The 23,836-nt window shown below is 42.4% G+C and overlaps 1 long non-coding RNA gene across 2 annotated transcripts; it reads right to left on the reverse strand.

The window, feature by feature from the left end:
• Window positions 1-7,901: 7,901 nt before the first annotated feature.
• On the reverse strand, window positions 7,902-16,033 carry LOC127300468 (uncharacterized). 2 transcript variants are annotated; one of them, XR_011745194.1, is made up of 9 exons: window positions 15,610-16,033; window positions 14,994-15,032; window positions 14,423-14,535; window positions 14,022-14,127; window positions 13,534-13,631; window positions 13,371-13,438; window positions 12,334-12,394; window positions 8,385-8,898; window positions 7,902-8,030 (listed from the first exon to the last, which is right to left on the reverse strand). It is a non-coding gene; the product is annotated as an uncharacterized lncRNA (long non-coding RNA). The 2 variants fall into 2 exon arrangements; XR_007851272.2 differs by lacking the exons at window positions 12,334-12,394; window positions 13,371-13,438; window positions 13,534-13,631; ... (2 more) ...; window positions 14,994-15,032; window positions 15,610-16,033 and adding an exon at window positions 9,232-9,764.
• Window positions 16,034-23,836: the final 7,803 nt, after the last annotated feature.

Below are 23,836 nucleotides of genomic sequence, written 5' to 3' on the forward strand. Positions count from 1 at the left end.
CCTCTCATTATGAATTGCCAAAGAAGAATTTTGATAAGTATCATGAACCGTATAAAGATAAAATTGATTCATCTATTAATAAATGTGTTGTAGTTGAAACTGCTGATCATGTTATTCCTGAAGCTTATATTGAAAAAACTCCTTTCCCTGCTAAAATGAAGGAGTACTCTGTTATAAATAGTGCGGTTCATAAAAGTGAAAAGAAACCTGTAGAACACGAAGAACAAATAAAAGTTGAACCTGCTGTTGCAATAATTAAAGATCTTGTGACTGAAAATGTGGAGGATGGTCATATTATTTTCTGTGAAGATGCTTCTAATATTGTTTCACATCCTAATAAACCCAAACAAGCTAGTGTTCCTATGCTATATGTTAGAATTGGTGATCATTGCTATTATGGATTATGTGATATTGGTGCAAGTGTTAGTGCTATTCCGTATGAGCTTTACACGGAGATTATGCACGAAATTGATTCTTGTGAACTTGAAGATATTGATGTGGTTATTCAGCTGGCTAATAGAGAAACTATTTCTCCAATTGGTATTGTTCGAGATGTGGAAGTTTTATGCGGTAAGATTAAATATCCTGCTGACTTTTTGGTACTTGGTTCTGGCTGCTAGTGATTATTGTCCTATTATTTTCGGTAGACCTTTTCTAAATACTTGTGGAGCTATTATAGATTGCAAGAAAGAGAAAATTTTGACTAAATTTGCTGGTGAATCTTATGAGTTTAACTTCTCTAAATTTACTAAAACTCCTTATAAAGCTGACTTGCCTAGTAATGATCTTAAAATGGAGCAATGTGCATCTATTGTTCTTGTTCCTAATAATCCTTTGCAGCAATATTTGGAGGATAGCGAGAGTGAAGTTTTTAGGAAAGAAAGAGATGAGCTTGAGGAAATTTTTCTTCGCCAACCTATTCTCAAGCATGATTTACCGGTGGAAGATCTGGGTACAACACCTCCACCAAAGGAAGATCCTGTTTTTGATTTAAAGCCTTTGCCTGATAATCTTAAATATGCTCATATTGATGATAAGAAAATATATCCTGTTATTATTAGTTCTAAGCTTTCAGGGATTGAGGAAGAAAGGTTATTGGAAATATTGAAGAAGCACCGAGGAGCTATTGGCTACACTCTTGATGATTTGAAGGGGATTTCTCCTTCTATTTGCCAACATGCTATTAATATGGAAGATGATGCAAAGCCTGTTGTTGAACATCAGCGTCGTCTAATTCCGAAGATGAAGGAAGTGGTAAGAAATGAGGTATTACGACTTCTTGAAGCTGGTATTATATATCCTATTGCTGATAGTAGATGGGTTAGTCCTGTGCATTGCGTTCCCAAGAAAGGAGGAATGACTGTTGTGCCTAATGATAATGATGAGCTTATCCCTCAAAGAGTAGTTGTAGGGTATAGAATGTGCATTGATTTTCGAAAAGTTAATAAAGTTACTAAGAAAGATCATTACCCTTTACCATTTATTGATCAAATGCTAGAAAGATTGTCTAAAAATACTCATTTTTGCTTTCTTGATGGTTATTCTGGATTTTCACAAATTGTTGTTAAAGCTAAAGATCAAGAGAAAACCACCTTTACCTGTCCCTATGGAACTTATGCTTATAGACGTATGCCTTTTGGTTTATGTAATGCTCCTGCTACTTTTCAAAGATGCATGTCTGCTATTTTTCATGGTTTTTGTGAAAGTATTGTAGAGGTATTCATGGATGATTTTTCCGTCTATGGGAATTCTTTTGATAGTTGTTTGCGAAATCTTGATAAAGTTTTGCAGAGATGTGAAGAAACTAACCTTGTTCTTAATTGGGAGAAATGCCACTTTATGGTTAATGAAGGAATTGTATTGGGACATAAAATTTCTGAGAGAGGTATTGAAGTTGATAGAGCTAAAGTTGAAGCAATTGAGAAGATGCCCTATCCGAGGGATGTTAAAGGTATTCGTAGTGTTTTTGGTCATGCTGGGTTTTATAGGAGATTTATTAAAGATTTCTCCAAGATTTCAAAGCCTCTTACTAATCTTCTTCAAAAAGATGTACCATTTGTTTTTGATGATGATTGTAAGGAAGCTTTTGAAACTCTTAAGAAAGCCTTAACAACTGCTCCTATAGTTGAACCTCCTGATTGGAACTTACCATTTGAAATTATGTGTGATGCTAGTGACTTTGCTGTAGGCGCTGTTCTTGGACAGCGAGTAGATAAAAAGCTGAATGTTATTCATTATGCTAGTAAAACTCTTGATGCTGCTCAAAGAAATTATGCTACAACTGAAAAAGAATTATTAGCTGTAGTCTTTGCTTGTGATAAATTTAGATCTTATATTGTTGATTCAAAAGTTACTATTCATACTGATCATGCTGCAATTAGATACCTAATGACAAAGAAAGATGCCAAGCCGAGGCTTATTAGATGGGTACTTCTTTTGCAAGAATTTGATTTACATATTGTAGATAGGAAAGGTGCTGATAATCCTGTTGCTGATAACTTGTCTAGATTGGAAAATATTGCTTATGATCCTGTTCCTGTTAATGATAGTTTTCCAAATGAACAATTGGCTGTAATAAAGGTGAGCTCGCGAGACAGTCCTTGGTATGCTGATTATGCTAACTTTATTGTTTCCAAGTACTTGCCTCCAACCTTTTCAGCTCAGCAAAGGAGGAAGTTCTTTTATGACTTGAGGCATTATTTCTGGGATGACCCACACTTATATAAAGAAGGAGTGGATGGTATTATGCGAAGATGTGTTCCCGAATATGAACAACAAGAGATATTGAGTAAATGTCATGGTAGTGCTTATGGAGGACATCACGCCGGAGAAAGAACCGCGCAAAAGGTTCTACAATCAGGTTTTTATTGGCCAACTCTCTTCAAAGATGCGAGGAAGTTTATTTTGTCTTGTGATGAATGCCAAAGGGTTGGTAATATCTCCAGACGTAATGAAATGCCTATGAATTATACTCTTGTTATTGAACCGTTTGATTTTTGGGGATTTGACTTCATGGGACCTTTTCCGTCTTCGGAAGGTAACACTCACATACTTGTTGCCGTTGATTATGTTACTAAATGGGTGGAAGCTATACCTACAAAAAGTGCTGATGGTGAGACCTCTTTAAGAATGCTTTTAGATATTATTTTTCCTAGATTTGGAGTACCTAGATATATTATGACTGATGGAGGTTCTCATTTTATTCATGGAGGTTTTAGAAAAACTCTTGCTAGGTATGGTATTAATCATAGAATTGCTTCCGCTTATCATCCTCAAACTAGTGGTCAAGTAGAACTATCAAATAGAGAGATTAAATCTATTTTGGGAAAGACCGTTAATAAAACTAGAAAGAATTGGGCTAGTAAATTGAAGGATGCACTTTGGGCTTATAGAACTGCTTATAAAAATCCCATGGGAATGTCACCTTATAAAATGGTTTATGGGAAAGCTTGTCATTTACCTTTAGAACTAGAGCACAAAGCTTATTGGGCTGTTAGAGAATTAAATAAAGATCCTAAACTTGCCGGTGATAAGAGGTTGTTGTAATTAAGTTCTCTAGATGAATGGAGAAGTGAAGCTTATGAAAATGCTAAACTCTTTAAAGAGAAAGTTAAAAAATGGCATGATAGAAGGATTATCAAAAGAGAATTTAATATTGGGGATAAAGTCCTATTGTATCGGTCTCGTCTCAGATTCTTTGCAGGGAAATTACTCTCGAAATGGGAAGGACCGTATGTTGTCGAGGAGGTGTATCGTTCAGGGGCAATCAAAATTAGCTCTCTCCAAGGCAATGCTACGCAAGTGGTGAATGGACAAAGACTCAAGCATTATATCTCAGGTGATTCCTATAATGTTGATGTTGATATTATTCAAGTGGAAACACCGGAGGCTTTCATCAAAGGGCAAATTGACAGTCCGCCAGAACTCGACTTTGAATAGGTAACGATGCGGTAATGAAAAGTACGCAATTTACTTTCCGAACAATATTTTTGCTGTTTTTGGAAAATATGAAAAATTACGAGTTCGAAACGGAGTGGAAAGGACGCAAGAGGGCGTGGCACCATAGGCCGGCGCGGCCTGACCAGGGCCCGCGCCGCCCTATGGTTTGGCCGCCTCGTCGCTCCTTTCCGACTCTGGTTCGATCTGGTACTTTCCGTTTGTTGTGAAAATTTTTGCTATATAATCCCCCGGACCCCTGGAGGTCCGTATATCGTTTTCTCGACGTGTTTTGTTTCGAGTTGTTTCTGCCAGGATTTGCTTCGGATCTAGAGCCATCATGTCTTCTTCGGAAACTCCGAAGGACAGCTCCAGCAAGGATGTTGGCAACTTGTATATGGAAGAAGTGCTACGGATTACCGATGAGTTTTGTGATCAATATCGGGCTCTAAGAAGAGAAGTGGAGATACTCCAGGAGGAGAATTGCCGTCTCAGAAGGATGATTGAATACCACTCGATTCGCATCACAAGGTCGTCGTCGCCAACTTCAGATAACAATGAATCTCTCCGAATCTTAGTGCAGAATTGTCAAGCTGAGAAACTGAAGATGAAGGAGCTTATTAAGAAGCGCGGGAGGAGTTCATCACCACCATCGCCGCAGGAGTAATTCATCATCGGTATTGGCATCCCCTTGGTTTGTTCCAAGCTTGGGGGAGTGCCGCGGTATCACATTATCACTACCTTTTACTTTTATTGTCAAGTAGTGTCATATCATGAGTAGGGAAGTTATCATATAAGATGGGTTGCAGTTGGAAGTATCTCTCTTTAGTTGGTTATCTATGTATCCCTTGGTGTGAGTTATCGTTATGGAATATTAATGAGAAGTTTTATCATTTACATATTGCACATCTTATTCTAGTTTGCAATCTCTATTGTATGATTTACCTTGTTGTTAGTATTGGTATCACTTTGGGAGCATTGAATAAATCTATTTGGTTTTGGCAAACTTAGCATTGGTCAATAGCAACAACACTTTGAGGTTTAGTTAGAAAAGAGAAATACATATAGATGTTTCATTGTCTTTCTTTCTTGTTAGCTCATAGCTTATTATTCTGAAGTTAAGATTGTTTGTGCTTACAAGGAAGATGCATGATTGTTTCTATCATATGTATATTTGTTTGTTTCCCTCGACTCTTATGCTTGCTAATTAACCTTGCTAGCCAAAGACCTGTACTGAGAGGGAATACTTCTCGTGCATCCAAACCTTAACCCAAACCTATGTCATTTGTGTCCACCATACCTACCTACTATATGGTATTTTCTGCCATTCCAAGTAAATACTTCATGTGCTACCTTTAAATAATTCAAAACTTAGTATCTCTAATTTGTGTCAATGTTTCATAGCTCATGAGGAAGTATGTGGTGTTTTATCTTTCAATCTTGTTGGGCAACTTCCACCAATGGACTAGCGGCTTCATCCGCTTATCCAATAATTTTGCAAAAAGAGCTGGCAATGGGATTCCCAGTCCCAAACTAATCAAACTAAATAGACACTCCTCCATGGTATGTGATTGATGGACGGCACCCGAAGGATTCGGTTAGCCATGGCTTGTGTAAGCAAAGGTTGGGGGGAGTGTCATCATCATAATAAAGCTAAAATAAAAAGGCACTCCTTCATGGTATGAGATTGTTGGCAGGCACCCGAGGATTCGGTTAGCCATGGTTTGTGAAAGAAAAGGTTGGAAGGAGTGCCACACAAAATGAAAATAATATGGGAGCCGCTCTTTGGAGGTTGTTTGGCAAGGGGGTTAGAGTACCCGCTACCAGTCGTTGACAACAACAAACACCTCTCAAAATGTTACTTTTATTCTCTTTATATGATTGCAAAACTAAAAAAAGCTCTAGCACATGATTTAATCACTGCTTCCCTCTGCGAAGGGCCTGTCTTTTACTTTATGTTGAGTCAGTAAACCTATTTCCCTCCATCTTGAGCAAGCATTTGAGTTGTTGTGATCAAACCATTATATTGTGATTCACTTCATCATGTTTTTATTCTTCCTTGTTTAGTACAAGTTTTATCTGAATGAATATAGCTTTGCAAGTTATCAATGATCATGAAAAGACCATTATGATTGAGTATGCAAGTTGTGCCTTATAAACTTTAACATGAGAGCGCTGCTCAATGAGGTAAATATAATCTGTTAATTGTTCTCTGACCAAGAACGAAGTTTGCCATCACCAATTATGATTTCTTATGCACCTTTACTTGTGATTGCCTTATACTTGTTTCAAGTTGAGTTATAAGAGGTTGTTTACTATAATGTCCTGTGTGAATGAATATGATGCTTCTTGTCCGTATTTTATTTATCGACTCTTCACTCCATAAACATGTGGTCCTGTCTATCGAGCTCAGTTTCGCTTGGGGACAAGCGAAGTCTAAGCTTGGGGGGAGTTGATACGTCCAATTTGCATCACTATTTTATATCATAATTTGCTGTTATTCATTGATATATTTCATATTGGGACACAATACTTATGTTATTTCATCTATTTTGCATGTTTCATCATTATTGGAGGATCAAGCACCGGAGCCAGGATTCTGCTGGAAAAAGCACCGTCAGAACGCAATATTTCGGAAGATCAACTGTGGGAGGAAATTATACCAAAAATCCTATTTTTCAAGATAACGGAGGAAGCCAGAAGGAGGGGCCAGGAGGACCCAGGGTGGGCCCACACCCTAGGGCGGCGCGGCCCATGCCCTGGCCGCGCCGCCATGTGGTCTGGGGGGCCCACGACCCCTTTCGCCTCCTTTTCTTCGCGAAACCCTTCGTCCCGAAGACCTAAGCCACAGAGGGTTCCTCACGAAGAGTTACAGCCGCCTCTGCGGGGCGGAGAACACCAGAGAGAAAAGAGCTCTCCGGCGGGCAGGAATCCGCCAGGGAAATTCCCTCCGGGAGGGGGAAATCGACGCCATCGTCACCGTCATCGAGCTGGACATCATCTCCATCACCATCATCATCTCCACCATCATCACCGCCATCTCCTCCGCAGCACCTCGTCACCGCCGTAGCAATTTGGGTTTGATCTTGATTGTTTGATAGGGGAAACTCTCCCGGTATCGATTTCTACTTGTTGTTGATGCTATTGAGTGAAACCATTGAACCAAGTTTATGTTCAGATTGTTGTTCATCATCATATCACCTCTGATCATGTTCCATATGATGTCTCGTGAGTAGTTCGTTTAGTTCTTGAGGACATGGGTGAAGTCTAAATGTTAGTAGTGAACTATGGTTGAGTAATATTCAATGGTGTGATATTTAAGTTGTGGTGTTATTCTTCTAGTGGTGTCATGTGAACGTCGACTACATGACACTTCACCATTTATGGGCCTAGGGGAATGCATCTTGTATTCGTTTTCTAATTGCGGGGTTGCCGGAGTGACAGAAACCTAAACCCCCGTTGGTATATCGATGCAGGAGGGATCGCAGGATCTCAGAGTTTAAGGCTGTGGTTAGATTTATTCTTAATTACTTTCTTGTAATTGCGGATGCTTGCAAGGGGTATAATCACAAGTATGTATTAGTCCTAGGAAGGGCGGTACATTAGCATAGGTTCACCCACACAACACTTATCATAACAATGAAGATTATTTAGCCGTATGTAGCGAAAGCACTAGACTAAAATCCCGTGTGTCCTCGAGAACGTTTGGTCATTATAAGTAAACAAACCGGCTTGTCCTTTGTGCTAAAAAGGATTGGGCCACTCGCTGCAATTGTTACTCTCGCACTTTACTTACTCGTACTTTATTCAACTGTTACATCAAAACCCCCTGAATACTTGTCTGTGAGCATTTACAGTGAATCCTTCATCGAAACTGCTTGTCAACACCTTCTGCTCCTCGTTGGGATCGACATTCTTACTTATCGAAGATACTACGATACACCCCCTATACTTGTGGGTCATCAGAAGGGCAGTCCACGTCCTCCTGGCCCAGATGAATGCAAATTGACGGGGACGGCGGTACATCTGGGCGTGACGACATAGGGAGATGGTCGTGCTGCAGGCGGCGCGGACAAGACAACGGCAAGGATGGTCTATAGAAATAAGAATGGAGCCAACACTAAATCGATAGGTCCCTAAACCGGAAGTTCTTTCTCAGGAATGCACAGTCCTATCAAACAAGCTTTTGTTACTTGCAAGAGAAAGAGGATACACAAGAATTGGTCAACCTCTGACAGGTGTAAAAAAATGCATGTCTCATTCATGTTATTGGAAATAGAACTCATGACATAGTAAGTAAGCAAATGTTAAGTAAGCATGTGTTCAAGAGGTAACTGAGAATAAGTATACATTATTTTCTTCCACCCCACAAAACTACTGTGAACACACAAGAAAAGCTTGATTCATACATGACCGGGAAGAAAATGAACAACTTGAAGAATAATTACCTAGATTCATCACAGGAAGTGCTATCAAGATTAGATCCATCCAAAAACAGCCAATCCAATTTACCAGCAAGAAGTAATCCCTCTCCATTATCAAATTGGTATAAATTAAGAAGATATAATGTCTAGAAAAACCCCGCAATCCCATGTACAACAAACTATAATCGCAATTCACAGTGCTTAAGGCTTTTTATGTTGGTGAAGAAAGCTAGAGAAACTGAATCTGAGAAGTTCGTTTCATCATCACAAAGGAATTCCAGCTTCTCTCACGAATATATTGCCTGCAGATAAGATGAGCTACATCAATTAGTCTAAACTAACATGAACGAATGCACCACTCTATGAACCGATATATGAATACAAAACGTTGCAAGGAAAAGAAATATAGACTATTTGCAGCCACTCAAAATACAAAAAACGGGTCAAGTGGATGATCATTGTTTTAGCGTGTCAATTGGCTGCCACCACTTCTTTTCCGGTGAGATGAAGGTCGATGCCTGAATCACCGTCTAGGAGTCTACACAAAGAACAAAAAAATAGTAGACTCAAAAATAGCAGCAATAGATTTAGGCAAAACAAATTACAATGACCAATAGATTGGAAAAGCTACTTCCGTCAGAACAAGTTCACATAAGCCACTCTGAGATGTTGGAGCAAAACAAATTAAGGCTAATGTTCTGATGAGAAGTGGAGCGCTTCCCTCCTCTCACTCCCTTCTTAAACTCACAGTGGTCGGACAATTCTAGCCTGCAGGCCATCTCAACTCGAACGACACACGCGCGCGGCCAACCTTAATTCACGAATCAAGGTTCCTTCGCTGTAATTTCCAAAATCGAGGGTTTGAAATTACCCTTATCCGTGCTGCACGTAATAGGCGAGGTTCGAGAGCAGCGTCTCGTCGATGTCGAACACCCAGCCGTGGGCTGTGCCATCACGGACTTGTGGCGTCGCGGGCGTCGGGAGGTGCACCGCTTTTCCTCCCGGCGACCACATCTGGGGGCCTAGGACGGCCCGACCCTCCTCCAAGCGGCGACTCTGGTGCCCACGGGAGAGCGGCGCGGCGACACAGGCCGTAGTCATATGAAAGGAAGAGGAGCGGCGGAGCACCGCCGCCCGAGCCGGCAGAAAAGGGGATCCCTTTCCTCCTCGTTGGGTTATGATTGTGCGGATGATGGAAGGCGGAGAGGCGAGGGGAAGGAAGTAGGCTGTCGAGCGAGCGTCGGAGCAGGCGACGCGAGCGAGGACGTGGTGGCTGTCGACGGACGACGGCGGCGAGGGCGCGGCGGAGCGGAGGGCGACGAGAGGGAGGCGACGGGATGAGGATTTCTCGGGAAGGAGGCGACGGGATGTGTATTGCGTTGTGATGGGCCTGGACGCCTGGTCCAGTTGGCCCGTGCGGGGCGGAACCATCGAAGGGGGCGCCGTATGCGGGATGACCAAAGTTTGACGTATCGGTGGATGGCAGAATAAGGAACCAGTTTAGTCTTTTTAAGTAGTAGAGATACATCCGAAGTCCTGGATTTCGGTAAAATGATCTAACAATTGGTACGGATTTGTGGAAAGTCTAACAGTACAAACTAATTTTCACTACCAGAAACCGGTACGAAAGCCCCTAACGAACCGGTACGAAAGCTCCTCGCCCACCTGAGCGCCCGAACCGGTACAAATGACCCCTTTAATACCGGTTCGTAAGGGAACCGGTACTAAAGGGTTAGACGGTTGCCCCTTTTTCTACTAGTGTGGGCATAACTTGGAAAAGTTAGTCTAGCTCACTTGATTGGGGTAGTGGATGTACAAACCCCCAAACATCTAGACCAGTTTGATGAAAGTGAAGCAATCAATATATAAGTTTGAGACCTTCACCATTATAATGACTCTCTAGTACAATTCCTGGAGGATACTTGGCTGGAAAATGCTCCTTTGAGTTCCAAACATTCATGACTAGTACAGTTGTCACTGTGAAGGAGGTTTTACCCTCCAGACATCTTTTAGATGTGGCTTGATCCAAAATTGATCGCTAGCTTGGAAATACTTGAGTCTTTTTTATCAAACTAGTACAAATGCCCGTGCGTTACTACGGGTACTCAAATTTTATTTCTCTACACATATATTATTTATAACTTATTCTAAAAATTTAAAACAAATAAAAGATATCATAATTACTGCAGCATGATAATACTGAACGCAATACCAAGACAGCATTGTGGTTACTCTTCTTTTTCCGCCACATATTTAATATAATAGAACATTCAGACGATACATGTCATGTCCTCGATTCCTTTTACGACACACATTTAATATAATGTAATATTCAGATAAAGACACATGTTATTTGACGGGGGCTGCATATTTGCCACACGTTGTTTTTGCACTTTGCATATTTGCCATATCACGTGTCACTTACACGAATTGCAAAATTTTCTTAGCCTAGACATTGTCGCAATTGCAAAAACATTCACGCATGTATTCCCTCCTGTCTTTTTTAATTGACTCGAATTTATACTAAATTTGAGTCAATTAAAAGATATCAAAGAGGTAGCTGTAAACATGAAATAGTAGGCTACAAAGTGTTTTTCTATAGTTCTAATAGTAGGAAGTAAAGAGATCAAGCATTAGGATGTAAATTGTCACCAAAATTCTTTTCGGTATGATATTAAGGGCCATTTTTTTACCTTATAGGACAGCTTCGAGGTGGTGTACCGATGAAGCCCAAAAGAAATCTCGAGCTTCTACCTAGCTTATTTTCACCTAGAAGCCCAATTCTTGTGTATATGTAAAAACTGGTCGCGAGCTGATTCTGGGAGTTTCCCGAGCTTCTCCCCTCTGAATCGAATCGTTACACTAAGATGCCCCTTTGGTTGATTCTATTTACAGCAAAATGCCACCCCAAAGGATAACGTTTTGATAGACTCGTAAAAAAGGAAAGAAAAAAAAACGAGCCGGCGGTTCGTATCATCCCATTGATGTGTGTGTGCACCCGAGCGAGGATTCCCCGCCAGACCCGCTGTCGCTCCCCGCCAGACCCGCCGCCGCCACTCCCCGCTGGATGCTGGACCCGCCGCCTGCTCCGAGATAAGACAAGGGCAACATCACCATCATAGTTGATACTTGATATGTGAGTTCACACAGAGTTCATATACACTCTGCATGTATGAACTGTTTGATATGTGGTGGAAGGAGAGATGCGCCTTCACTGGAATGGGCGACACCTCGACCACAGCAAACGGGTTGAGGAGCAAGCACGCGAGTCTGACGCGGGAGCCATGCTTCTAGGTGAGAGTGAAGGAGGCACATGAGCTGACGGAGAGGGCCAAGGTCGAGCACGGCACAAAGTCAGTGGAGATGAAGCTGGGGAGCCTAAGAGATTTCAGAGTGCTACTCTGGTGAGCTGGTGGAGAGCAAAGAGGTGTCCATCAACGTCCTTGCACCACACTCAAGCTATACCTTATGGGTGGAGGAGTGGGAGGAGCTTCAACTATGGACGTACAGGTGATTGTAAATATGCATAGGCTTGCAGAGGCATATGAGCTTACTTTAGTTGGTTTCTCTTCTATTTGGTAAAAAAACTTACTTTAATCTCCATAATTTAGCATGAGGTGGTCTCAGCTGTATATAGCTTCCATGTATAATCAGTGTTGGTGCAAGTATGTTGTCTGTTCTACGACCAACCAAATTGTGTGAGTTGATAAACAAAAAAAAGCAACATTTGTCATGATTCATGATGCTCCCAAAATTCCATATCATTGAATGTTCAATACTTCACATGAAAGGGGCATTAGAGAGAGAATAAAGATGGGCCTTATTTTACATATTATTACTGACAATGTCTTGGAAAACCATGAGGTACAAATAGCAAGCCTAATTAACATTTGTATCATAAATCTCATTCAAAGAGAGCCTGGTGATTAAGGTAGAAATCCAGGAAAATGGTTGAGGATGCAGTATTGGTTACCTTTTTATTGGAATGAAATAGGACAAGAATCCTGATCCACGGGGCTTCCTTTGGTCAGTGACTGAAAAAAATTACAATTGAGTTAGCAAATTCACATCGGAAGTATTAATTATGGATTAAAAAACTAAACCGGGAATTCCAAATGTTTGAACTTTGCATTACAAAATTTGGAAATATCTTGTCATCTGGAAGCATTTACTTATCCAGATACCCCTAGTACGTAAAAGACTCGAAAGAGTCCGCACGCTCTACCAATATGCAAAAAAAATCTATGACAAAACTGCAAGCAGCCAACAAACATAAAACCAATGTGATGAAACCAGAAAAAACAAAATATATGGAGAGGTATCATATCAATTTGCACCAGTTAGAACTTTAACTCTCATTGATTGTGCTTTGAACTGGTCTATTAGAGGCTTAATGAGATTACAATGCAGCTGCAAGCCATAGAAAATGAGTAATTGTTGATATACAACAGAAATGGCACCACACCAGCTAGTGGCCTAACTTCAACCATTTGAAGTGACAATTTACTCACATGTATAGATATAAGTAAATATAATATATAAAACACACACGGACAATCCCCTGATCGTAATAAGTACTGAAAATAGAAGAAGAATGTGCCACGCATGCTAACCGGAAAAAAATACTCACATAATCACCACAACGCTTTTAGCTCGACATCAAAGACCCTTCTAATATCAGTTAGTGCAGTCGGAGATTAAAATCACTTTGGAATATAATATAAATTAACAGGTTCCAGACGCTGTGATATTTCAACTTAATTATCCTTGTTCACATCAAACTGTCAATCATCGAAGGCAATATCTTTTGGCTCCCACCCAGATCAAATTACTTTACAACCACGGTCGAATGTTCTTAGAAAATTAACCGCAAAGCAAAAGGATCATTTTTTAGAATGGTATATTCCTAGTGGCACCATCTATTTTACAAATGTTAGTACAACCACTAATTTTTTGTAAATAAAGATTGAGCCCCTTTTCTAATCGAAGTAAAATATTATCAATACTCACCATGGAGACCACATCATGTCATCGTGGTGAGACAGGCAGCTCGTGAATGTCCTTGTTGATCTAAGTATCTGTATAATTCTGTCGAGACTCAAGAGCACATACACTCTGCCAAAACTAACTCAACTCAGGACTTAAGTGTGCTTAGGTATTAGTTTGTCCTAACCTGGTGAAGAAGTTAGTCCCATGCATGTTTGATGCCATCATATGCAACTTCATGAATATATACCACTGCTATTGGGCGTTTCATCGAACATGTGACACCTGCTGACGAGAAGAAATAGTTACCTGGGCATAGAGTGGTGTCCACTGCTCACATATATATGTCAGCTTATCAGTATAAGAGAAACATAAACATGCTATTAAAGTATTAAGTAAATGTAGTTTGGTATTTCTATACACCATGCTTTCGTAAAACTGCAAAATCCCATGGAAATGATTTTAGTCTATTGGTTACTTCTCAAGCATTGCACGCATCTGGTCATGGACAATCCTAGCCTCAATTAAGTTGATTTTGTAAAAGGAAAACAAGCAAACCTACCATGTATACACCTAAATAACTTAAGCTGATACTGCTCCTGTGTAGTGATAAAATTGAGCTTACCTAAACTGAACTGAACTACATGATTGAGCACACCAAGATGGTGTGAGTACCTGAAACGCTGTTTTGGCTAGTTGATGCATGACAAAACTGAACTGCAGTAATCCAGTGCATCCAAACAAGATTCAGCTTCGCTACTAATTGATCTTCATAGATCAGCTGTGGTACAAATGTATCAGTGGCACATAGAAATAACTTCTATAGTAGGAAGGAATATCCTTTTCAAATTACTTATACGTAAAAAATGGCAGGAACATCCATGAAGATTTTTTTATGGGAAGCATATCTATGATTATGAAACTATTCATAGTATAAGCAGATTATGAAACTATTCATAGTATAAGCAGACAGGTGTCCATAGATGATGAATAAAGTGGGAATACGGTGGCAGCTTCCCACATACTGTAAAAATTCAAGTAAATGAACACAACTACAATCTTGTTTGCTGGCCTACCTTTAACAGAGAACGCACAATCGAGCATGACGGCGATCAACTGAGCACATAGTTGCGCTTCGAGAGGGTCATTTTTCATAAAATGTATCAAGTCATCTGAAGAATATAGGTACCTGCAGTTTAGGGTTGTTAGTTAAGCAAGAATAGCAGGAATTGAAAGGAAAAAACAGCTAGCTGACACTGAAATAATAGAGCAACTTGTTTCTGCTTGAAACGGAATAGAACAGTAATTAGCTAAACGGTGTAAGTGTAGACATCTGCTACAAAATAAACGTAGAACATCCATACTGCCGTAAGGCACAAAGATATAACTACTAATAGCATTTTTTATAATTAATGGCATAATTGGGATGTGAAATTACAATAAAAAAAGATATAATTCTTTTACAAGAAATATATTTTCTTAAAACATGTCTACTCCAGCCTGACTCAGCTACATTTGGTTAAGTTGTTTTATCGACAACAAAGTCTTCTACTTCACCAACTACACAAATCACCAATTAATATAGGACAAACATTTGACAACCATATAAATTTAAGAAGATGATTAATCAAGGATCAAGCCACTCACCTTGCAGGTAGAGTCCACCGGTATCATCTCTCCAAGTTCCTGCACATGAAGAATTAATCACTGCACCAATTCAGAACTATTCCATACCTTATACATGAACAAGGTTCAAAAAAGCGCGGAGCGCTAAGCGAGCGGTGAGGCTCAGCCTAGAGGAACTACAGCTTAGGCGAGCTTAAGCGCCGCTTAAGCGTGTAGGGTAAAATTGTAAAAACAGGAGCTGGGAAGCGTACAAACAGAGAACAAACTATATAATATGTTATAATTTTGCTACAATTGCAAGAATACCAGCTGGATCAATGTCCATTTCTTGACAATACCTACAAATTGCAAGCAAATCTTAGGTTTAGCAAATCAACTAAGCAGCAACCTAGCAACAGATATCATCTACTGTTCATTAGCCTAGCATGTCAGTAGTTACTACAACCTTAGCACCAGCAACCTAGTAGCACATACACGAGCGGGGCTAGCAAGCAGCAGCCCAAATCCTAATAGATTGATTCATCTGCAACAGTCTGCAGGTAGCACCACACCAACGCACATTCGCACATACACACAGGACACATCAGCACGCCAGTACCACATACACGTGAAGGAGAATAAAACGGTTAGGGAATACTTGAGGGCTGAGGCGTGGCGAACGGACGGCGGAGACGAGGTCGACCTCGATCTGGGGCTCGGGCGCCTGGGCGGAGAGGCGATAAGCGGGACGGGCAGCCTGCTTGGAGGAGGGGAGTAGACATCCCGCCGGTCTAGAGGAGGAGGTGGAGGGCGCTAGAGGCGTAGCGTCACCGGCGGAGCAGCAGGCTCGTGGGTGGAGGGCGCGAGATGGGATGTGAGGGAGGCGGACGAGGGCGGAGGGCGCTTTGGCTATAGTGGAGTCGACTTGGTCCAGTCTACTGCTACAGCTCGGCTGGCTGGCATGGCGGCGACGGTGGATGGGCGGCGACGGCGGCAGAGCCTAACCCTAGGAAGCGGCGGTGGCGTTGGTTCCGTGGTTTGTGAGAGGAAAGAAGATGGAGGATTTGTTGGGCTTGGCCCATTCGGCCGCGACAACGCGCGAGGAAATGCGACAAAAGAGAACGACGAAGGGACGAAGGGGTTTGACGTATTGGCAGAATAAGGAATATGTTTAGTCTTTTTAAGTAGTGGAGATGCTGTGATTTTATTAAGCACTAGCACCCTCTGATGCCACAAGTTTAACAGTGAACACATGAGGTACTCCAAGCGCAGTTTTACATAACGAATTCTCGCACACCAAGCCAAGTTTGACATAACTTTTTTTTGCTACTTTCGACAACTTTATTGGATAATAATCAGATCATTTACAAGCACAGGCAAAATAAAATTAGGAGGATTATCGAACCAAGCCTCTGCTGAACCCCATTGAGCACCTTGGCGAGCCAGCTCATGCGCCGCTCCATTCGCTTCTCGCGGACAGTGCTTCAAAGTTGCCTTGCCCAGAGTCATAAATAACTCTCGACAATTGTCGATGATAACTGCTCCCGTACCTCTGTAACCAAAAGGATTTTTCACAGCATCAACAACCTCAATTGAGTCAGATTCAACCATGATAGAGTTCCCTCCTATAGCTTCAGCTAATTGTAGCCCTTGAAGTAATGCCTTAGCTTCCATAGTTGAATCATCAATCGCATGCTCCATGTAATCACAGGTAGCTGCAATAAAGTTTCCCCGGAGTCACGAATAATTGCTCCTATAGCTCCTGTTCCAGAATCCACCAAGTAAGAAGCATCAACATTCAATTTTAGAACTCCAGGCGGTGGTTTACACCACCCATGTCTCTTCCCACTATTGCTTTGCCCTTTCACCTTTGCATTATTTGCCACAATGCCTTTGATACTCAGAGCTGCTCTTCTTGGTATTGGTGTAGATTCATTGTTCTTAATCTTTCTCCTCATCCACCATATATACCAGCAGGAAACTAAGACAGTTTCAGTGCTCTTGACATAACTTCATTCGTCGACTATCACAATTGTTGAATTTCATCGTCATCTAAAGACCCTAACGTCACCTTAATATCTCCGACCAACTGATTACTTGTTAGAGTTCATTGATGAGGTGGTCTTGCCCCGATGTAATTTGCATGAAAATGGCATATTTTCAATGTATGACACGTTATTCCAGCTTACCTTTTTTTTCACCTTGGCCAAGATTTCACCGGTAATCAGAAGTCTTGTTGCCCCCAAGAATTGGATAATTTTAAGTTAAACTTTGAAAAGAAGGTCCAATAGAAAAAAAGTTGAGGTGCCGACATAGAGATTTGGGCCCGTGACCGGATGGTTGTGTACACTGTTATAAACGCGACAAGCAAAATAATGAAGAACAAACAAGAACACACGCATGGAACACAAGATTTTAACGTGAAAAAACATTTGTAATAAAGAGAGAAAAAAACCACGGACGCCAGCCAGCGAAACTTCACTATATCGGAAGTGTTTAACACGTCATGGGTTATCTTATAATATGATAAACCCTAGCCTCCAGCTTACAACATCTATATATGGGCAGGGATGGCGATCTGTGCTGCAGGGGCCAAAGCACCCCCACCCCCACCTGAGGCGTTCCCAATATCCTCTCTTCTCGGCCTAAGCCTACCAATGACGGTCTACTCGTCAGAAGTTAGCATCTCTTTTATATGAATTTGGATCACAACATAATATAACACAAAGCACTGCCCAGTTGAGCTGCGTGAGAGTAACGGTTTAATTTGGGTTCGATAATTTCTTTGTTTTCTCATACAAAAGATTTTTTATAAAACTCTATATTATCTCGGGTGATAATATACACCGCTATTCCTAGTATTTATAGGTGGTGGTGCCTTCAGGTCAAAAATAATTACAGACAAAAAAGAAGACCCTGGTCCACGTAGATGCACTAGTTAATAATAAAAAAATAAAACATGAAGCTCCTAGGATAATATTTTCAATTGGTGCATTTAGCATTTTCAATTGACATGGAAACAATTTTGTTTTTTACACCAAAATGAGATAGTCATATATTGTTTTTTTAACGCAGATGTGTCTCCGATATATTTTTTTCGAATGCAAATTTCATCGGGTAGCTAGGTCTACCATTCAGGTTGCTTCGAATTTATACCAATTAATCGTGGTCTGTTGCAAATAAGTTTGGCAACTGGCTACAAGGAATCCATTAAAATTTTAGAAGTGTGTCCTTGTTGGGCTCTGTGTTTTGCATGTGGGAATAATGTTGTATTTGATAAAAATAAAATTCCTTCTCCATTGCAGATTATATACTCGTGTATTGTCTTTGCATGTGGTACTACTGAGAGTGGGTTTTTTTAAGCATGCAGTCAGGCATACACTCCTGTTTTGGTTGTTGTTTATAGGTGCATCAAGATCCACGCTAGCCATTTTTTTTTTGTCTCAAAAAACTTTTTTCTCTCACACCATACAACTTTAAAACTTGAAACTTTGTAGTTCACTGAAAATTTTGATATAAAATATGGAAAATGGGATTTTTATGTCATTAATTTTTCATATAAAGATTTTTAAAAATTTAAAAAATTTAAGATTTTATATTGCATGCACAAAAAGATCTGAACTATCCATATTATAGTTGTAGCATTTCAGTTGAGATAGGAAGAAAATAAACTCCAAAAAAGTGTGGGTGCTCAGTCACAACTTTTTCTGGTACCATTTGCATGACCGCAACACTAAAAGCTCCTTATGATGGCGTGTATCCAAATAGGATTTTACGAAACACGGGTGTGGTAGTGTAATCTATGCATTGGCCGTTCGTGGTCTTAGGTTGGATGCTATGAACTTATGTCGAACTTTATTTTTTCGTGTTTCTCGGGTGTATGCATCTTGTTATGGGGAGGCCAGTTGTGACTCTTTCTGCTTGTATCTCTCTGATGCAACTTTTGAGTTAATGAAACTCTCCTTTTATGGAGAAAAATAAACTGTGAGCTAAACTACGCTAGGGCACCGTCCAGCTAGGAAGGAAAACGTCTCCCGTGGACACTATTTTCATTACTTTTATATATATGTTTGTGTGTGGGAGCGGTGTTTTGGAACATGGGTCCATATGCTCTCTATATTTCGAAATGCATCTTACATATATTTTAAATTTTAAAAAAATTAAAACTAAAAGTTCACACGTACATCTTCACGTGCTACGTGCTCACAAAGTCGTTTCATAAAAAATCGACTTATCATGTGACGTGTGTAAAAAGACAAAATTCAGTGCTAAAAATAATGTTTTTCACAAGATAAACTTTCTCTTTTTTATATAGACCACACAAAATATTAGTTTTTCGTGAAACTTGACGAACGCACGTATATTATGAAGATGTACATGTAGAATTTTTTGTCCAAATTTTTTGACATTTCGAAATATTTTTTTTTAGTAGAGGGAGCATACGCACCCGGGAGCCGAATTGAATTTCCGTTTGTGTACTCTAAATACATGCAGTTCAAGCAGCAAAGCACGTCCTATTACTTATCACGTCAGTATTTCTGAGCATCTGAGAAGCAGCAGTGTTCCTGTGCATGTTGGAGACGCAGTTAGGGCATCTCCAACGCGGCCACCCAAACCCAAAAACGGACGTCAGATTGGTCCGTTTGGGTAAAACCTGCTCCCAACGGGCGGACCCATATTAAAAACGGACTGCTGTGGTGTCCGGCGCGACCCAAAGCTGGCCCAAATTTGAGAGCAATTTGGGGCGAGCCGGACGCGTGCGGACGTCTCTGGTCATCCGCGCGTGTCCTCCCATACCCCACATGGCAGCCACACTATTAATCCATCCAGACTCCCACAGCCTTCTCTCTCCTCTGTCCTTCTCTTTCTTTTCCTGCCATAGATGTTGCCTTCGCTCCCCACCGGAATAGGGCTCGCCGGCCAACCGCCGCCGTCGAGCTCGCGTGGAGGCTCCCCGCTAAAAACGACCCCTTTTTTTTCGTCCATGCCGAAGGTCGGCGCGGCCGAAACGGAGCACACTAAGCTTGGCGGTGGTGCTGGGCATGGCCGGCGATGCAGGCCTCGCTGATGGCGCGAGGAAGCTCCGTCCGCTGCTGTTATCACCAGAATTTGACCGAGTCAGAGGTGGGCCGCGATCAAGATGGGCTTGAAGAATATACATGGAAGAAATACATGAATCGGCCTTATATGCAAAGTTTGGGCTAGTTTGCCCGTGTATCTGTAATATAGTAGGATACGTGTCGGTTAGATAGAGTTTGGCTCGTGCCCGGTTGGGATTATTCCCACGTTAGAAAGTCTACGGACTATAAATATGTATCTAGGGTTTATGAAATAAACAACAATCACGTTCACCACAAACCAATCTAGGCGTATCGCCAACTCCCTTGTCTCGAGGGTTTCTTCCGGGTAAGCATCATGCTGCCTAGATCGCATCTTGCGATCTAGGCAGTACACGTTTATTCGCTGTCCATGCGTTGCTCGTACTGAAGCCTTTTTGATGGCGAGCAACGTAGTTATCTTAGATGTGTTAGGGTCAGCATTGTTCATCGTATCATATGCTGTCGTCGTGCAACCCTGAGACGTCTAGCCGCCCTTACACCTATCTTAGGTGTAAGGGCGGCACCCCGCTTGATCATTATTTAGTAGATCCGATCCGTTATGGTTGCTCCTTGTTCTCCAAGGATTAGTTTAATATCTGCATAGTTAGGCCTTACAAACGGGTTGAAGGATCCAGTGGCGCGTAGGGTGTAGTTTGCTAGCCCTAGACAGGATGTTCCGGGGATCAACCTCGTGTTGGTTTTTAGGCCTTGTCTAGGGTCGGTTTACGATCACCGTGCGTGGCCGCCAGGCTCAATCACGAGTAGGATGTTCCGATTATGTGGTGAAAACCCTAAATCGTAGTAGGTCGTTTTAGTTTTATTTTGATCAAGCAGGACCACCATATATTCGTACACCCCGTACGGATCATGGGTGGATCGGCTCTTCGAGCCGATTCACAGGACAACCTGAGAGCCGATCGAGGCTCGTATTTAATGTTTACGTGTATGCCATGCAGGAAACTAAGCGAGGCACATCCATCACCTTCCTGACAAGGTATAGGTCAGGTGGCACGCCCTTGCACCAGCATCGGACGTGCGTGCCGAGTCTTTGCGGGCCGTCGCTCGGAGGGACCAGGGCCAGCCGCAGTCCTGGGAGCCTCCCGGCTCTACTGTGTGGCCCGTCGCTGCTCGCCGGTGGGTTTCTGACCGCAACACATTCTGGCACGCCCGGTGGGACAATCTTCGACATCAACCGCATCGCCATCTATATCTGAGATGGCGGAAGGCACCCCAGTCACGTACGAGGATCTGACTGAGGATCTCAAGAAGAAGTATGACGAGGTCAAAGCGATCCTCGAAGCCGACCTCATCGGCTCTTTTCACAGAACCCGCTCACATGGCATCAGGTGGAAAGGGTTCTCACCTGAAGGCGCGCTCGATGGAGTGGACCTGTCCGCCCCGTCAGAAGAACGCACTAGGTCCCTACGTCAGGAGATTAACTTCATGGTAGCTCACTCGCTGCACCGCCATTCTGAGAGCATGGTGAACACTTTGGAGCGTGTCGCTCTTCGGGTGATCCAGGAAATCATGAGGCATCAGTACTCTCCGTCAGGACCAGCTCTCGGGACTTACCAAGGAGAGATGCCACTCCAGTCCCGTCCACCGCTGCCATTCGCGTTGGCAGCACCAGAAGTGCCGAATTCACCGGCATACGTCGTCTACAAGATCGGTGGTGACCCTAGTGACTACCAGTTCTTGCATGAGGCGCCTAAGGAGATCCCTCACGGATACACGTGCACATACGTGCCGCATCGCAGAATCGGGCACTCACAAACCAGACCTGGCGAGGGACTGCTGGAACAACAGGAGGAACTTCGGGAACAGATCTTGAGAAGCAGACGTGGCTAGCTAAGTATGCCACTCCGACAAACCTCCAGAGCTCAGCTCCTGCAGTTGGCTCAGAGCTGGAAAAGCAAGCATGGCTGGCTAAGTATGACACTCCGGCGAATCTTCAGAGTTCGACTCCTCCAGCCAGCACCGCGGATCAGATCAGTATAATCCTGAGAGACTAGTTCGGCATGGTGCCGAAAAGGAGGACAATCGGCTATTCCAAGCCGTACCCCAACGAGTACGAGTTGATCCCGCTACCACCCAAATATCGGCTCCCTGATTTCTCCAAGTTTAATGGATCAGATGGTTCCAGCTCCATCGAGCATGTGAGCCGATATTTGGCACAGCTGGGCACGATCTCAGCATCAGATGAGCTGCGTGTGAGGTTCTTCGCACAGTCCCTCACAGGATCGGCTTTCGGATGGTACACATTGATACGTCTCCAACGTATCGATAATTTCTTATGTTCTATGCCACATTATTGATGTTATCTACATGTTTTATGCACACTTTATGTCATATTCGTGCATTTTCTGGAACTAACCTATTAACAAGATGCCGAAGTGCCGATTCTGTTTTCTGCTGTTTTTGGTTTCAGAAATCCTAGTAACGAAATATTCTCGGAATTGGACGAAATCAACGCCCAGGGTCCTATTTTGCCACGAAGCTTCCAGAAGACCGAAGAGGAGACGAAGTGGGGCCACGAGGTGGCCACACACCAGGGCGGCGCGGCCCAGGCCCTGGCCGCGCCGGCCTGTGGTGTGGGGCCCTCGTGCCCCCTTCTGACTTGCCCTTCCGCCTACTTAAAGCCTCCGTCGCGAAACCCCTAGTACCGAGAGCCACGATACGGAAAACCTTACTGAGACGCCGCCGCCGCCAATCCCATCTCGGGGGATTCTGGAGATCTCCTCCGGCACCCTGCCGGAGAGGGGATTCATCTCCCGGAGGACTCTACACCGCCATGGTCGCCTCCGGAGTGATGTGTGAGTAGTCTACCCCTGGACTATGGGTCCATAGCAGTAGCTAGATGGTTGTCTTCTCCCCATTGTGCTTCATTGTCGGATCTTGTGAGCTGCCTAACATGATCAAGATCATCTATCTGTAATTCTATATGTTGCGTTTGTTGGGATCCGATGAATAGAGAATACTTGTTATGTTGATTATAAAAGTTATGTCTATGTGTTGTTTATGATCTTGCATGCTCTCCGTTATTAGTAGATGCTCTGGCCAAGTTGATGCTAGTAACTCCAAGAGGGAGTATTTATGCTCGATAGTGGGTTCATGTCTCCGTGAATCTGGAGGAGTGACAAGAACCACTAAGGTTATGGATGTGCTGTTGCCACTAGGGATAAAACATTGATGCTATGTCTAAGGATGTAGTTATTGATTACATTACGCGCAATACTTAATGCAATTGTCTGTTGTTAGCAACTTAATACTGGAGGGGGTTCGGATGATAACCTGAAGGTGGACTTTTTAGGCATAGATGCATGCTGGATAGCGGTCTATGTACTTTGTCGTAATGCCCAATTAAATCTCACGATACTCATCATAATATGTATGTGCATGGTCATGCCCTCTCTATTTGTCAATTGCCCAACTGTAATTTGTTCACCCAACATGCTGTTTATCTTATGGGAGAGACACCTCTAGTGAACTGTGGACCCCGGTCCAATTCTCTTTACTGAAATACAATCTACTGCAATACTGTTCTACTGTTTTCTGCAAACAATCATCATCCACACTATACATCTAATCCTTTGTTACAGCAAGCCGGTGAGATTGACAACCTCACTGTTTCGTTGGGGCAAAGTACTTTGGTTGTGTTGTGCAGGTTCCACGTTGGCGCCGGAATCTCTGGTGTTGCGCCGCACTACGTCCCGCCGCCATCAACCTTCAACGTGCTTCTTGGCTCCTACTGGTTCGATAAACCTTGGTTTCATACTGAGGGAAAAC

The sequence above is a fragment of the Lolium perenne genome, chromosome 5 (assembly GCF_019359855.2).
Source record: "Lolium perenne isolate Kyuss_39 chromosome 5, Kyuss_2.0, whole genome shotgun sequence".
Lineage (NCBI taxonomy): Eukaryota > Viridiplantae > Streptophyta > Magnoliopsida > Poales > Poaceae > Lolium > Lolium perenne.